At 35.7% G+C, this 16,370-nt stretch overlaps 1 long non-coding RNA gene across 2 annotated transcripts in view; it reads left to right on the top strand.

The window, feature by feature from the left end:
- LOC135268309 (uncharacterized) overlaps nt 1–16,370 on the top strand; it is a 524,649-nt gene that overhangs the window by 180,462 nt on the left and 327,817 nt on the right. For both annotated transcript variants that reach the window (XR_010336566.1, XR_010336565.1), the window contains exon 2: nt 13,635–13,689. This is a non-coding gene — a long non-coding RNA (uncharacterized LOC135268309). The remainder of the gene's footprint in view (nt 1–13,634; nt 13,690–16,370) is intronic.

The raw sequence follows: 16,370 nt of genomic DNA, 5'->3' as shown, positions 1-16,370 counted from the left end.
AGAAGATAATGGCTGAAGTAACTGGTGGGATGGGTTGGTGCAGAAGTGGTTCAAACTGATGCTGTTTTGGATTAAGCTGGTGAAAAATTAACTTTAAATATTTCAATAAATAAAAATTAGAGTTTTATTTGAAATCTAAAATATTGCTTGATATACTTCTTACTCCTTTTGGAAGAGGAAAACATTTTGAAGATTAATCATTTAGGCAAAAAACACTGCATTTTTATATGCTGACAGAATACTACAACAGTAAAATGCAAATTATTTCAAAGGATCATAATCTGAATACCAGATACAGCATTTATCTGAACTAGATAAACATGAGCCCAAGAGCAATATTTCTGCATGATTTTGCCTGCAAGAGATTAAATTGGAGTACTCTCTAATGTCTGAAATATAATTATTTTCTAGGCCTTTTTTAAGCCCAAAGAAGGTCCACGTTGCTGTTCTCTTTCTGGATGATTTATTCAAATACTCTGAAATCTTTCTGGACATTTTTCTGCTCCATAATAAAAACTTTTGCCCCTTACACAAAATTAAAGCTTTAAAGAATGGATAGTAAGTGATAAAGAAAATGGAGATACTTAGCTTGTAAAAGAAACACATATTTAAATGGTTGCAATTTGGAAGAGGAAATTATAATCCAGGCCACATTAATTATTTGATTATTGCCCCATTTAAGTGCAAATCAAATTTTTGATGCAGATATAATTTATTACATTGTCAGATTATTTCTGTTTTTCAGATGGAGAAATTGAGGCATAAAGAAAGTTCAGTAATTTTCCTGTAGACACACAGATACTAAATGGTAGGGCCAGAATTTGTACCTGGATATTTTGACCCCACAGGACTAATATTTAACCACTGTAGCTCACTACCTCCTTTGCTTTGTATACTTCTGGCCAACACAAGAAACACTAATAAAAATCAAAGTAAGGCAGATGCAGGCTGAATATAAATAGAATTTTCTTTTTTTCTCTTTTAGTGATGCATAATATTCTACATATTAATCCAGTACATGGGAATGTTTGTTACATGTATAAATGTGTAATGGTCATGTCAGAATATTTGGGATATCCATTACCTTGAGTATTTATAATTTCTGCATGTTGATATCATTTCAAGTTCTCTCTTCTAGATACTTTAAAATATACCAAGTATTGCTGCTATGTATAGGCATCCCATTCTACTGTAAAACATTAGAACTTATTTCTTCTATCTAAGTGTATGTTTGTACCCATTAACCAACTTCTCTTCATTTCCACTGCCACTCACCCACCCTTCCCAGTCTCTGGTAACTACTCTCTATGTCCATGAGGTCAAGCTTTTTGCTCCCACATACGAATGAGAACATGCAGTATTTTTCTTTCTGTGCCTGGCACATTTCTCTCAACATTATGACTTTCTGTTCTATCCATCTTGCTGCAAATGACATGATTTCATTATTTTTTATGGTCAAATAATATTATTCTATTGTGTCTGTATACCACATGTTCTTCATTCATTCATTCATTCATTCATTCAGTGATGAACACTTAGGTTGATTCCCTATCTTTGCTGTCTTGAATAGTGCTGCAATAAACATGCAAGTGCATGTATACCTTTTATATATTCTTTTCCTTTAGATTAATACTTGTAAAGGGGTCGTTGGATTTTATGGTAGCTTTATGTTTAGTTTTCTAAAAATCTCCATACTGTTTTCCATAGTGACTGTACAAATTTACATGCCCACCAACAGTGAATGAGTTCCCTTTTCCCCACATACTTGCCAGTATCTGTTATCTTTTGTCTTTATTTTAATAATAGCCATTCTAACTGGGGTAGATGATAGTCTCATTGTGGTTCTGATCTGCATTACCTTGATGATTAGTGATGTTGGGCATTTTTTTCATTTACCTGTTGGCCATTTGTTTGTCTTCTTTTGAAACATGTTGTTGATGTTCATTGCCCACTTTTTAATGGGATTATTTGACTTTTTTTTAAACTACTGAGTTGAGTTCCTTGTATATTCTGTATATTAGTCTCTTCTTAGATAAGTAGATTGCAAATATTTTCTCTAATTTAAGAGGTTATCTGTTTATTAATTGTTTCTCTTGCTATTCAAAAGGTTTTAGTTTAATATAGTCACATTCGTCTGTTTTTGTTGCCTGTGCTTTTCAGGCATAGGCATAAAATCTTTGCCCAGACCAAAGTCCTGAAGAGTTTTCCCTGTGTTTTCTTCTAGTGAAGTTTTAGCTTTTACATTTAAGTCTTTAATCTGCCTTGAGTTTACTTTTGTATAAGGTGAGAGATAAATATCTAGTTTCATTTTCTTGCGTATAGTAATCCAGTTTTTCCAACATCATTTATTGCAGTGTCCTTTCCCCAGTGTATGTGTTTTTAATAAGTTTGTCAAAGGGTACTTGACTATAAATATGTGGATTTAGTTGTGGGTTCTCTATTCTGTTTCATTGGTCTGTGTATCTATTTTTATACTTACACCAATCTATTTTGATATTACTGTATCCTTATAATATGTTTTGAAGTCAGGTGATGTGATGCCTCTAGCTTTATTCTTTTGCTCAAGACTATTTTGGCTATTCTGGCTCTTTTTTGGTTCCATACAAATTTTACGATTGCTTTTTCCATATTTGTGAAAAATGACATTAGTATTTTGACAGGGATTGCATTGAATCTATAGATTTGGGGGGCAGTATGGTCATTCTAAAGATAATGATTTTTCTGATCTGTGAGCGTGGGATGTCTTTGCTTTTGTTTTTGTGTTCTTCAGTTTCTTTAATCAGTGTTGTGTGGTTTTCCTAGTAGGCATCTTACATCTTCTTAGTTAGACTTATTTCTAGGAATTTATATGTATATTTTGTAGCTATTGTAAATGGGATTACCTTCATGATTTATCAGCATTTCATTATTTCTGTATAGAAACACTACTGGGCCAGGTGCAGTGGCTCACACCTGTAATCTCAGCACTTTGGGAGGCCGAGGTGAGTGGATCACAAGGTCAGGAGATTGAAACCATTCTGGCTAACATGGTGAAACACCATCTCTACTAAAAATACAAAAAGTTATCTGGGCGTGGTGGCACGTGCCTGTAATCCCAGCTATGTGGGAGGCTGAGGCAGAAGAATTGCTTGAACCTGGGAGGCAGAAGTTGCAATGAGACAAAATCATGCCACTGCACTCCAGCCTGGGTGACAGAGTGAGACTCTGTCTCAAACAAACAAACAACAACCACAAAAAACAAACAAACAAAAAAAAAACCTGATTATTATACATTGATTTTGTATTTTGTATCCTCCAACTTTACTGAATATGTTTATCAGTTCTAACGGTTTTCTGATGGAGTCTTCTACTTTTTCTACATATAAGAACATGCCATTTGCAAAGAGAAGCAATTTGACTTCCTTTTTTTCCAGTTGTATGTCTGGTATTTAATATCTTGCTTAATTATTTTAGCTAGGACTTCTAGTACTATGTTGAATAGGAGTGGTGAAAGTGGGTATCCTTATCTTGCTCCAATTTTTAGAGAAAAGGCTTTCAACATTTTTCCATTCAGTATGATGTTATCTGTGGGTTTTTGATACATGACCTTCATTATTTACTTCCTTTTTTTTTAATCCTGAAAGGGTGTTAAGTTTTCTCAAATGCCTTTTCTGCACCTATTGAGATGATTGTATGTTTTTTTTTGTCTCCCCTTTTGTCAATGTGATGAAGTTTACTGATTTGCCTGTGTTGAACTATTCTTGCACCCCTGGGATAAATTCCACTGAATTATGGTATATTATCTTTTTGATATGCTGTTGGATTTGGTTTGCTAGTACTTAGTTTGAGTTCTTTTGCATCTATGTCTCATGGATATTGGGATTTTCTATTTTGGTTCTGTCCTAGTTGGGTTTTGGTCTCATGGTGATGCTGGCTTCATAGGATGCACTCAGGAGAATTCCCTCCTCTTCAGTTACTTGGAATAGTGAAGAGGATTGGTATTAGTTCTTCTTTATATATTTGGTAGAATTCAACAGTGAATTGATTAATTCCTGGGCTTTTGTTGTTGTTGTTTTGGGGACACTTTTTATTATTGATATGTTCAAGTTTTCTATTTTTTCAGTCTGCATAGGTTGTATGTATCCAGAAATGTATCCATTTTCTCTAGATTTTCCAGTTTGGTGGTGTATACTTGTTCATAATAATCCTTGATGATCTTTTGTATTTCTGTGATATCAGTAATGTTTGCCTTTTCATTAATGTTTTGCCTATTTTGTCTTACTTTTCTTGGGAGCAGTTTATCAATTTTATTTATCTTTTGAAGAACCAAGTTTTCTTTTTTCTTTCTTTTTTTTTTTTTTTTTTGAGATGGAGTTTTACTCTTGTTACCCAGGCTGGAGTTCAGTGGCATGATTTTGGCTCACTGCAACCTCTGTGTCTCGGGTTCGAGCGATTCTCTTGCCTCACCCTTCGGCGTGCCCACCACCATGTCTGGCTAATATTTTAGTAGAGATGGGGTTTCATCATGTTGGCCAGGCTGGTCTTGAACTCCTGACCTCAGGCAATCCATCCGCCTCCCCAAGTGCTGGGATTACAGGTGTGAGCCATGGCATCCGGCCTGGAGAATCAACTTTTCATTTACTTGATTCTTACTATTTTTTTTGTCTCTATTTCATTTAGTTCTGCTGTGATCTTTATTTTTCTTTTCCTTTAGTAATTTTGATTGTGGTTTATTTTTGCTTTTCTAGTTTTTGTGAGGTACATCTTAGATTATTTGAAATCTTTCTACTTTTTCGATATAGGTGTTTATTGCTATAAACTTCCCTCTTAGCTGTGCTGTATCCCATAGGTTTGGGTATGTTTTATTTCCATTTTCAATTGTTTTGATAAATTTTTCAATTTTCCTCTTAATTTTTTTCATAGACCCAATGATCATTCAGAAGCATGTTGTTTAATTTCCATGTATTTATATAGTTTCCAAACTTTCTTTTGGTATTGACTCCTAGTTTTATTCCACTGTGGTCTGAGAAGATACTTGACATGATTTCAGTCTTCTAAAATTTATTGAGACTTATTTTGTGGTCTAACAAATAACCTGGAGAATATTCCATGCACTAATGAGAAGAATGTGTATTCTTCAGTTATTGGGTAAATGTCTGTTAAATCCATTGGTCTAAAGTCGAGTTTAAATCCGATGTTTCTTTGTTGATTTTTTTATCTCGATGATTTTTTAAATTCAGAGTTGAGGGTGTTGAAATTGCCCACTATTAGTATATTGGGATCTAGCTCTTTCTTTAGATCTAGTGATATTTGCTTTGTAAATTGAGGTGCTCCAGTGTTAGGTACATACATACTTAAAATTATTATTGTATCCTCTTGCTGAATTGACCTATTTAACACTATGTAATGATTCTCTTTGTCTTTTAAAACTCTTTTTGACTTAAAGTCTGTTGTATCTGATATAAATGTAACTACTTCTCACTTCTGTTTTCTGTTTGCATGGAAAATCTTTTTCTTTTCTTTTTTTCTTTGTCTTCTTTTTTGATTTGGGGGTCTCACTTTGTCACCCAGGCTGGAGGCAGAGGCAAGATCATGGCTGAGTGCTTCCTACACCTCCTTGGGCTCAGGTGATCTTTCCACCTCAGCCTCCTGAGTAGCTGAGACTACAGGAGCATGCCACCATGCCCAATTAATTTTTGTATTTTTTTGTAGAGTTGAGGTTTCATCATGTTGCCCAGGCTGATCCTGAACTCCTGGGCTAAAGCAATCTGCCCTCCTCAGCCTCTCAAAGTGCTAAGATTACAGGCATGAGAAACCATGCCTGGCTGGGGAATATCTTTTTTTATCCCTTTACTTTCAGTCAATATATCTCTTTACAGGTAAAGTGTGTTATTTTTGTAGACAGCTTATAGTTGATTATGTTTTGTTAATTCATTTAGCCAGTATCTATCTCTTCAGTGGATAATTTATCTGTTTACATTCAAAGTTATTAGTATATGAGGTTTTGTTTCTATCATATTGTTAATTTTACAGTTATCTTGTATATTCTTTGATTCTTTCTTTTTTTTTTTCTTACTCTTTGTTCTTATGGTTTGGTAGCTTACTATAAAAATACCATTTGAGTCTTTTTTCCTCATCATTTTGATGTTTGTTTTATCAGTGAATTTTACACTTTTTTTGTTTTCATGATGGTAACTGTGATTCTTTCACTTTCAATTTCAGGCCTTACTTGAGCATTTCTTGTAGGACCAGTTGAGTGGTGATGAATTTCCTCGGCATTTGCTTACCTATAAAATACTTTATTTTTCTTTCATATAGGAAGGATAATTTCACTGGATAAAATATAAAATATACAATGTTTTAAAGAAAAATTTTCTAATGATGAGATCTGTGTAAAGTACAATGATGTACATTAGAATTTATTGACTTTTTAATTATACTTTATGTTCTGGGGTACATGTGCAGAATGCACAGGTCTGTTACATAGGCATACACATTCCATGGTGGTTTGCTGCACCCATCAACCTGTCATCTACATTATATATTTTTCTAATGCTATCCCTCCTTTAGCCCCCTACCCACGACAGGTCCCAGTGTATGATCTTCCCCTCCCTGTGTCCATGTGTTCTCATTGCTCAACTCCCACAGCTCTTATCCTGAAGGCTATAATTCTATTTTAAAAAGTAGAGAGAAATACCAAATATAGGTGATGGGGGGATGAAGGCAACAAACCATCTGTGTGTACCTGTGCAACAATCCTGCATGATCTGCACATGTACCCCAGAACCTAAAGTACAATAAAAAGAAAAGAAAAAAAAGACAGCTGCAACAGATTTCAAGTTCTGTGTGTTTTCTTTTTTTTCCTGTTTAATTAAAAAAAATAATAATATCTTGTAGTATAGTTTGAAGCCAGGTAGCTTGACGCCTCTAGCTTTGTTCTTTTTGCTTAGAATTGTCTTGGCTTTGTGGGCTCTCTTTTTGTCCACATTGCCGTGTGTGTACCTATGCAACAATCCTGCATGTTCTGCATATGTACCCCAGAACCTAAAGTGCAATGATATATATATATATATAGTAATATCTTGTGTGGATATGTCTAACTGTAACTTTGCCAGCAAGAGAAACTGTTTCTTAAGTATCCTGCCACAAAGTACCTTAGTCTGTTTACCTTTGCTGGATCTAGCCTTGAAGATTTTTAAACAAAGATTTATATTAGACTAGCAAGTAAAGTCAGAGTATGGTATAGAAGAGGTAGTGAAGTAAATTTGAAAGCATGAAAAGAAAATGAAGAAGGAGAAGACCAAATGCAGAGAAATGAAAGAAAGAGAATGAATAAGTCTTCTTTCTAAATCAATAAATAATTAAAATAGTATGTCTACATACAGATGCTTTTTTAATATACATATTTTAGTTTTCAAAAACTGTTAGGTCCATTTGTTCTTAAGGTCAAAGTGACTAAGTTAGGTTCCAGTCCAGAATACATTTGTATGGAATAGGCTAGTTACTAATTGCTTCAAAGGTTTACAACTTTGCATATTCTCTTCCTAAATATGTCTTTTTTTATTAGGAATCTTTTTACAAAAGTGATCAGTATTATAGATTTTATGACTGACAGGACTTACGTATACCACCTGAACCCGTGATACCAGACAGACGTTATGCTTGTGATATAAATTTTGTCAGTGTTATTTCACCTGATTAGCCTTTAATTTCTCAAAGTTGTAAATATCTTCTAAGTTGACAGGATGTTTCTTCTTTTGTGAATAGCCATCTCTTACTGAGTATTATCAATTGCCCAGAAATAAAATTCTTCACATGTGGTATAAATTGCTCTTTAGGAATATTCTTACAGTTGAAATGCTTATTCTGTACGTCTGTACAATGTTTTCCATTTTCTTATCACTTTTATTTAAAAATGTATCTATTTTATTTTCAGCATAGTCATGTGTCTCTATTTGCATTTTTAAGCCTCTTATTTCTTTTTCACTTTATCAGAAAAGATAATGTATTAGTCATGATAGTTTAGGTTGCAGTAACAGAAAATGCCAAAATCCCAGTAACGTAACACACCCAAAGTTTACTTAGGTGCTCCTGTTACATGTCCACTGGGGGTCAGTTGTGGAGGTCGGGTATCTGGTGCACAAAGCTACTCCTCACATCCTACACTGGCTCCATTTCAGTGTGTTGCTTCATAGTTTTCAGATTCAGGGGAATGGGAGGCAGGAGTTAAGCACTTGAGATCAAATGCTTCCTGTGCAAATGATGTGTATTATTTTCCCTCACATTTTGTGAGGGGGCAAAATCAAGGCACATCACCACCGTTACCTTCAAGGAGATAGGGAAGCACGATTTTTATATGTTTAGAAGTAGAGAACAGGTTATTAGTAAACATTGATAACAGTCTATATACTAATTTTTACTGTTCTTAGACCTTCTCAAATCTAAGCACAACCACACAATGCATGGCTTAGCAGACTATTATACTATTCAAGGCTTTGGTTAAGGCTAAAATGAATACATTTGCAATCTGTTGATGGGGAACAGAGTTATAAACTGCTCTAGATGTAGACTTCTTGTGCATCTGTGAGGGTACTTTAGTTGAAAGTAACACAAGACTGGAATGGTTCCTTTGCACTGACCCTCGGAATTTCCCGTGGTGTAGGCCTCCTTTTTGAGACGATTGTCACTTCCTCACTTGTTAAGTTTTAACAACTTAAGTGACAAATCTTCAGCAAGTTTGAGGTTTTGACTTGTGTAAAGAGAGGGTCTCAATTCTTGAGGAAAGTGTGTAAGGCCATAACTGATGTCCAAATATAAGTACTTCTTAAGTAAACAGATTTACAGGGAGCTCCCTGTAAATCTCAGAAACCTCAAAGCTTCTGTAAACCTGCCCCTGAACACTGGCTTGAAAGGTATTTTTCAAGTTTCTCACTTCACGGTTGTTCATACACAAGAAGCTGCTAACAACTGAGTAGCTTGTTGTGTGCTGACAGCTATGAACTGAGACCTACTCTAGAAGGGTACGAGAGAGGCAATGAAAATGATGTTACCGATTTAGCTAAAATAATAATAATTTTTAAGAGGTATTAGCTCAGTGGCATAAAGTTAAATTCTTGGCCTTAGCTTCCATACAACAAATTCAGAAATGGCTCATTACCTTTGCTAGTTAAAAAGAAAACAATCTTTCAAGCCAGTGTTCAGGGGTAGGTAAAAAGAGTGTTTACAGAACCTCTGAGGTCTCTGAAAACTTCCTCTAACTCTATTGACTCTAGAAGCACTACTTAGATTTGGATATTAGTTATGACACTACACACTTTCCCCAAGAATTCAGACATGCTCTTTACACAAGTTAAAACCTTGAACTTGGTGAAGATTTGCCGCTCAAGTTGTTAAAACCTAACAAGTGGGGAAGTGGCAGTCCTCAGAAAGTTGTTCCTCAGTTTTATTTCTCAGAGATGTGAACATTGCTTATGTAGTCATTAAATAACCACAATAATGACCTAAATATTGCCAAGCTCTTCTCCTTTTTTCCTCTCTACCTCCTTTGCTTTTTTCTTCCACTGTTTCCTCACATCTTCTCTCTTGCTTTTGTTCTGTCTCATGCTTTCTTTTTCTTTTTCTCTCAGGCTATTGTTTTCTCTAGTTTTCTTTTTCTTTCCTTTCATCCTTTGAATTAACAAGAAGTATATAGTTCTTCCTGAAATGCTTTGTTTAGCACCACAGCACTAATTATTTACTGTTCTCTTGGAGAAGAACTTAAACACTGCACACATAAATGGAAGGTACTCAGACTAACTGCTCTTTCTTTAATTAGACAATTATGTTTTGTAATTAAAAAAACTAAAAGGTAAGCAATAATTAATTGAAAGTTTGTTTTTCTTTCTCTTAATTTTCTATTTCTTAGGAAGGAAATAGGATATAGTTTTGTACGGCTGAATAAATCCTGGCAGAAGCGAGACTTGATATGGACAATCACCTAGGGTGATCAAGTGAAAGTTGTAAACTCTTCTCACCGGGTTCCCTACAGTATTGTTGAATTAGGGAACCCTGTGATATGACATGACTAGTCTCTGAATTTGGTCTTCTCACCTTCCAAATCTTTGTGTGCTTCAATGACAGATCTCGTTGAAGATTAACTGCCTCATTTCCTAAAGTGAACTTTCTGTCTAAAGTGATAAAAATAATTTCTATTCACTGACAAGAAATAAATGGATTTTTTTGTTTGAGATGCAGTCCTACTTTGTCACTCAGGCTGGAGTGCGGTGGGGTGATGTGAGCTCACTGCAACCACTGCCTACTGGGTTCAAGCAATTCTCCTGTCTCAGCCTCCATAAATGCATTTTTAAAAGAGAAAAGCATACAGCTTTCACAGGGCCCAGCAGGAATCAAAATAAATTCTAGCAAATTTCCACCAGGTGGCACTTGCCTTTTGAACCATGGAAAGGATTCTAAAGGCTGAGGAAAGCCACTTTTATTTCAGAAATAGGGTTGGTTCTGGAAAAGAATTCTAGTCACTGGAATAGAATTAATAGAAAACAATACCCTTAAACTATTCTAAGATGCTTTCAAAGTAAAATACGTGATTAAATAATATGTTTAATTTGGGAAAATTTTAGTCTTTGTAAATAATGCCAATCCTAGTTTAACCTGAACTCCCCAGGACTTAAGTTCTACAAAGTTGTAATACTTAGTTAATCTTTCCAACCAGCTCTCATTTTGAGTGTCTCCCTAACATTTAAGTAAGCAGAGCAATCAGCACATACTTAGCAATTGAGTGTCTTTTTGACTTGATTTAATTTATAAATCAGTCATCAACTTGCCAGTCAAAAATTCTTAGGTAAACACTTTAACATTTTATCCAAAACCATGGGGTTGGTAGTGTGAATCTTCCAAGTAAAACAAAACATACGGCTAGCCAATTTTCCCAACACCACTTATTGAACAGGGATTGGGAGTTGGGGAGGGTTAGCATGGGGAGAAATGCCAGATATAGGTGAAGGGGAGGAAGGCAGCAAATCACACTGCCACGTATGCACCTATGCAACAACCTTGCATGTTTTTCACATGTACCCCAAAACCTAAAATGCAATTAAAAAAACAAAAACAAAAAATACTTCTTGTCTATGCACATGGCTCTTTCCAAGTCTCTGGCTAAACTGTCACCCCATCCTTGCTGCTCTTTCAGACCTTTTCTTGTGGATCAGGACATAATATGCCTTATTACAAGTCACCCTGACACAGTCATGGAAAAGCAACCAGTTTCATAGTCCTGTATTCACCAAAGATGTTAACTTTTACTGAGTAGGATCCAAATTAGATGACGTCTTTTGTTGTCTTTGGAGTTTTATTCACTGGTGATAGACAACCATGCTGAGAACGCAGGAAATGATTTTTGTTATTTAGAAAGAACAACAGCAAGTGAGAAAGATCCATCGAAAAATATACATTTGAGGCTGCAGGGCAGGGCTTCCTGGACCTGTCCTAGTATGTGTTACACAGCCTGCATCCTGAGGTTGGTAAATTCAGTCAAGTTACTAAAGACTGTCAGAGAGGATGGAAGGAGCCCATTTTAAGACTGACCGACTTAGCTGGAACCAGGGAGGATTTTTTAGAAATGGTTCTCAATGACAATTGTTATATACTTGGTTAAAAATGAGATGCATCCTCCTTGTCACAATCGCCTGCATATGGATGCTGAGTTTGATAGTAGTTATTTTATCATTACTGAGTTATTTCAAAACCAAGATATTCAGTATTTCTTCTACTTGTGAGCTCAAATAGAGAATTTTAAGCTTTAGCAATGGCGTTTTCTTCTTCTAGTATAGTTTGAACTTGATACAAATGTCACATTATTTGATTTCTAAAAGGAAAGTGTTAATTGTAATAGTTGATAGGCTCATAAGAGATGTGTTTTTGATAAGGGAGCTAAAAATTTTATGGGAAATGTTATTTACTACTGCCATGATAAAAGCATCTTAACCATCTGTCTACATGATTACCTAGTTTGGATTTCAGATAATCATAAATTTTTTAAAATATCACAAGTGCATGAGAAATACTCTACAGATTATATAAAAAAAAAAAAAAAAAGGAAACTCTTTGTGGTTTATCTGAAATTCAAATTCAGCTGGGTGTCCTGTATTTTGCTTGGCAGTTTACCTGGTAGGTGACTCATTTATGTGCCACCCTCCTTCACAGTTGCCACAGCAAGGATGGTGGAAAACCTTCCACAACAAGATTCGCCTCGAGACCCTCAACTCTTGCCAACCATCTGATTTTCCAAGGGTTCAAAGTCCTAAAAAATGGACCACTGCAGCTTGCTGTCATTGGCAAAATTCCATGCTAACTTCATCTGGAATTGCAGAGCCAGTATAATAGAACACTGTCAGTGTGGTACCTGGACTCTCTGAAGAGTCTCCTAATACTGCAGGAGCTACTCCTGCAATAGCTCCCCAGACTTCAGTTCACAGGGATGCATTAAATAAACAACCTGAGAAGCCTTGGTTTGTGAATATTCAAACTAAATTTTATTTTGGTCCTATCTAGCAGGAAACGGATCCAGGAGAAAGTTACCTAGCAGGATGATTACAGTATTTTACCTTTGCTCCTGCCCTCCATGTCCCTATCCTCTGCAAAGGGAATGACTACAGAGAATATGAATTTATCATAATTGTCACAGTTTGTCTGAGAAGAGTTATGAAGCCAACCCTGTACTATTTCTTTTCCTTCTTAGTGGAGAACTAGCATGTGCCTTGGGCATGCACTCAAAGGCACATCCTGATTCTCACTTCTGTTTATCATACACAGGGCAACTTAGAAGCCTTCTTTGAGAAATACAGCAAAATCAACCTTTTTAAGAAAGAGCATGAAGGGAAATTGCAGAACTATAAGCCTCCTTTATACTATACTTGTACATATTTAACTTTGCTTATGTATATATTTTAAAAATACATGAGATTTAATTACATATATATTATTATGTTCAGCATCAAAAGATGATGGGTACAACAAAGATAAAAAATCAGAATTTTTACATCATCTGAGAATACTGCTTAACAGATGCAGCTGATATGTGGCTATGAACCAACTGAGTAACAATGCAGTGTAGTATATGAGGAAGTGCCAGTGCTGGTCGTAGAAAGAAGAAAGGTAAAATAGTTCAGTAAATACATGTAGGTGTAAGTGGACCTTAATGGGTTCCATGTAATTCATGAAGGAGTGTAGGAAACAGCATAAAGGAAGGCTGAAAAAGAGCAGGAGCACTCGAGGGTCAATGAGTACTGCGTCTAGATGAAGGAGAAGATTCCCATTAAGTCAAGTGAGGATACCTTGGCAGAGGGAGAATGATGTATTATGATGACAAACTATGGTGTTTGAACTTGGTCCTACATGGAAAGCTGTTGGAGATTTTAGAATCCTTGAGTGACATGACGAAAGTGTCCTAATGCAATACATAAACTAGATGAGAAGGAAAATAGTGAACTTTGCACAGTGTAAGTGTCAGTTGGTTGTGCACCTTCACTCAGAGTAAGTCTGAAAGCCAGCAAAAGATTTAATGTGTGCAAATTAGTAAATGTAAAACGCATATACTAATATACACAGAGATGCATATAACATGAGTATAAAGCAGTCTCTGCTCTCTTTTTCCTTCCTAGAGAATTGGCCTTCATGATACTATGTAATCCCCAGGAGAAGCACGTTGAAAGCTGAGTAAGTTTCTTACATTACCTCTGTTCTTTCATATGACTGCATTGACAGCAAGCTGTACGTTGTGTTCATTCTGTTTCTTGGTATTCCATCATCGTTATATTGCAAAAGGGGAGGTGTGGGAAACTATAGCTCTTCTTGTCCAGGAAGAGTTTTTATTAAGATTTTGCTAGGCTTCATGATTAGAAATAAATTAAAACCACGAACTATGTTTTATCTTGGGCATGTAACTACAAATAGTCTTTGAAGTGACATGGATAAGTGTCAAAGGAAACCCCCACCGCAGTCAATTTTAGAATAATTCCTAAGGACCTCAGGAATGTGCAACCCATTGTTGTCTGCAAGTAGAAAATAAGCTGTTTTTTGTTTTTTTTTTTAAATATATACCTTATAAGGGAAACACAAAACTAACATGATGAGATAACGATGTTTTCAATATGAAAATAAAGTATATTATAAATAACAAATAGATTTTAGCTTCATTCTAACTAATTTTCTTTTTGCTGCAAGAAAAATAAAAGTTCCAGAATTCTGACAGAAAACAGAATGGGAATAATGATATTCTTAAAAATCTTGGATGTTCCAAAATAGATTTCCTGTTATTGTCGTACTTATAACTTCTGGTTTTTATTACTGCTTGCAAGGTAATCTCAGTTTTTATTGTTGTCTTAATTCCAAAGTCCTTTGGGCTGTGTCTTCACTATGAAGTCAAAAGTAGAGAGTGAAAACTGGATTAATTCACAGGCTTGCCTCGAGTGTCTGAGTGTCTGATGGGCATTTGCTAATCAAAATGTCAATCTCCTTAGGTAATCCAAATATGGCTAAAAAGGTGATCTTTCAGAAGAGATTTAACAACTTTTCTGTCCCCAATTAGCTTTCGCTTTTATTCAAATAAAGATTTTGTGGGGGAGAAAGACATTAAAGAATCAGTTAATTATTTTTGCACTTACCATTCTGAAAAGTGCTATGAGGGAAAATCATAGGATGCTATTAGAAAATCTAATAGAAGGAAATTTATATATGTTTGCAGAAGATGAAAAGCAGGAAAGAGAACATTCTAGGCAGATTGCATGTGGCAAGAACTTAAAGCAAGACATCAACACATAAGAAAAAAACAGAGACCAGTGTTGTGGAGCTCACCAAGTATGCTGAATTATATGTTGTTTCACAATTATTTATTCCTTTTTCTGCCCTTGAATGCTTCCCTGCCTAGGCTTTGGACTTGGCCATATATTTTTTGGACATTGGGATATGAGTAGACATTATATTTTTCATACATGGGCTAGTGCTTTCGATGCGATGGCATGGCTTAGCTAGGGTCCTCTTTCCTGCCCTCTGCCTTGATAGAACAGCATGAACTGAATCCAGGCAGATCTTTTCCACTGTGAAGACAGTGGTGAGAATCACATTTCCCTCATAGGGTAAAGAAGAGTCTCAGATATTAGCTAGCCCAGACTTGGCATGTAATGTGAGCAACAAATGACCCTTTGAATTATTTTTTGTTTGTTTTTTATATTTCTCTCTCTTTTTTTTTAAATTGTACTTTAGATTCTGGGGTACATGTTCAGATCATGCAAGATTGTTACATAGGTACATTCATGGCAAGGTGGTTTGTTGCCACCATCCCCCCATCACCTTTACCTGACATTTCTCCCACGTTATCCCTCCTGCACCCTCCCTCCCCTAGCCCTCTCAACGGACCTCAGTGTGTGATGCTCCCCTCTTTGTGTCCAAGTGTTCTCATTGTTCAACACATGCCTATGAGTGACAACATGCAGTGTTTGATTTTCTGTTCTTGTGTCAGTTTGCTGACAATGATGGTTTCCAGGTTCATCCATGTCCCTACCAAGGACACAAACTCATCATTTTTTATGACTGCATAGTATTCCATGGTGTATATGTGCCACATTTTCTTTATCCAATCTATCATTAATGGGCATTTGGGTTACTTCTAGGTCTTTGCTATTGTAAACAGTGCCACGATGCATATATGTGTACATGTGTCTTTATAATAGAATGATTTATAGTCCTTTGGGTGTATAACTAGTAATGAGATTGCTGGGTCAAATGGAATTTCTATTTCTAGGTCCTTGAGGAATCGCCACACTGTCTTCCACAATAGTTGGACTAATTTACACTACCACAAACAGTGTAAAAGTGTTCCTATTTTTCCACATCTTCTCCAGCGTCTGTTGTCTCCAGATTTTTTAATGATCACCATTCTAACTGGTGTGAGATGGTATCTCAATGTGGTTTTGATTTGCATTTCTCTAATGACCAGTGATGATGAGCATTTTTTCATATGTTTGTTGGCCTCATATTTGTCTTCTTTTGAAAAGTGTCTGTTCAAATCCTTTGCCCACTTTTGGATAGGTTTGTTTGTGTTTTTCTTGTAAATCTTTTTCAGTTCTTTGTAGATTCTGGATGTTAGCCCTTTGTCATATGGGTAGATTGCAAAAATTTTTTCCCATTCTGTTGGTTGCGGTTTGCTCTAATGATTGTTTCTTTTGCTCTACAGAAGCTCTGTTGTTTAATTAGATCCCATTTGTCTGTTTTGGCTTTTATTGCCATTGCTTTTGGTGTTTTAGTCATGAAGTCCTTGCCTATGCGTATGTCCTGAATGGTTTTGTCTAGGTTTTCTTCTAGGATTTTTATGGTGTTAGGTCTTATGTTTAAGTCTTTAA

The sequence above is a fragment of the Aotus nancymaae genome, unplaced genomic scaffold (assembly GCF_030222135.1).
Source record: "Aotus nancymaae isolate 86718 unplaced genomic scaffold, 86718_ANA_hifiasm-v0.15.2.pri h1tg000040l, whole genome shotgun sequence".
Taxonomy (NCBI): Eukaryota; Metazoa; Chordata; class Mammalia; order Primates; family Aotidae; genus Aotus; species Aotus nancymaae.
Note: the sequence above shows the minus strand (reverse complement) of the source record. Positions and strands in the feature narration are given on the sequence as shown.